The sequence below is a fragment of the Humulus lupulus genome, chromosome 7 (genome assembly GCF_963169125.1).
Source record: "Humulus lupulus chromosome 7, drHumLupu1.1, whole genome shotgun sequence".
Classification (NCBI taxonomy): domain Eukaryota; kingdom Viridiplantae; phylum Streptophyta; class Magnoliopsida; order Rosales; family Cannabaceae; genus Humulus; species Humulus lupulus.
Genome location: NC_084799.1, coordinates 195,557,188 through 195,558,644, shown reverse-complemented (window position 1 = coordinate 195,558,644; position 1,457 = coordinate 195,557,188). Strand labels below are relative to the sequence as shown.

The window sequence follows — 1,457 nt, the reverse complement described above, 5'->3', positions numbered from 1 at the left end:
TAATAACAGAATCCAGAAGGACTTAAAATTGGAGAAGTAAACAAATCATTATGGATAATATCAAAAGGTTTCATAGTCAGAGAAAGAGAAATAGAAAAAATGCAATTTGCAATGTTTTCTCAGTTGACAAGCATGACAAAGGGTGGAGGTAGTTTCCTTATTACACATGATAAAATTATTTTTCTTAAGAAAACGCAAAACGGGTTCGTCAGGATGACCCAGACGATTGTGCCACGTGGAAAGAGGTAGGACAGCATTGACAGATGGTAAGGTGGAAGATGGGGACGATGGAGACAGAGGATAAAGATCACCCACACTACTGGACCTCATCAAGAGAGACCCCGTTCGAAGATCCTTCACATAGAAACCAAAAGGATCAAATTCAATAGACACATGGTTGTCTTTAGTAAATTGACGAACATAAATAAGATTTTTAACTATATTAGGGGCATAAAGAATATTTTTGAGAGCAAGGTTAGGGTGTAAGTTAGGGAGAATGGATGAGCCCGAACCACGAACTGGAATTTTAGAGCCATCACCAACCAAAACATTTGAATTGAGATTGCGCCAATTGATAATTGAAGGAAGGATACCTGGATTGTTCATGACATGAGAGGTGGCGCCGGTATCCATATACCAATTCTCATCTGGTTGTTGAAGCAACAAAGCATTAAAAAAATGCTGGTAAATCAGTCGGTTGGTAACCATTTATGAGGAGTGCTTGGGGCTGCTGTTTATTGACACGTGGTGCAGATCCTAGCAGACCGTGGTTGTTGACCGAAGGCATTCCGCGCCACTGTGGAGGTTGAGTAGGATAAGGACACGGTGGAGAGGCCCATTGTGGAGCCCATCCATAGTATGGTGAGTGTCCAACCCCATGATCATAGCCACGACGACCACCACCACCTCGGCTTGGCCCCTTTTTTTCCTTTATTATTGCGGCCACTAGTGTCACGACCACCATTATCACGGCTGCCACGGCTACCACTGCCCGAGGGTGACTGTTGAGTATTGGACAAATGGGAAGAATCATTAGATGCAACAAGAATAGTGGAGGAGGAAGAAGTACCTTTTTAATTGTTGTCATGGCTCATGCGATCCAAATCAAGCATCGAGCAAGCTTAGTCAAACAATGGCAAGGGATTTGATTGCTGAATAATGGTGGCTACCGTGGCATATTCGTCAGTGAGATGAGCGACTAATTGAAGAACCAAACGCGCCTCCGAAACGGGATGACCAATAGCAGAAAGTTGTACGATGAGCGACTAATTGAAGAAGAAGGAACGATGGTGGCTAGGGTATGGCTCATACCATGTAAGAAGATAATTGACTCCCTTCAGTCGTGATTGCGTATTCCTTCCGTATATATAATATTACAACCTATTTTGGGAATATAGACTATACAATCTTTACTATAATTAATTAAGGGTATACAATATTTACATATATATTAACAG

General features: G+C 41.9%; 1 long non-coding RNA gene across 1 annotated transcript; it reads right to left on the bottom strand.

Annotated features, from left to right (window-relative positions):
• Positions 1 to 1,198, bottom strand: LOC133790081 (uncharacterized). The gene is made up of 2 exons (XR_009873881.1): positions 594 to 1,198; positions 1 to 354 (listed from the first exon to the last, which is right to left on the bottom strand). It is a non-coding gene; the product is annotated as an uncharacterized LOC133790081 (long non-coding RNA).
• Positions 1,199 to 1,457: the final 259 nt, after the last annotated feature.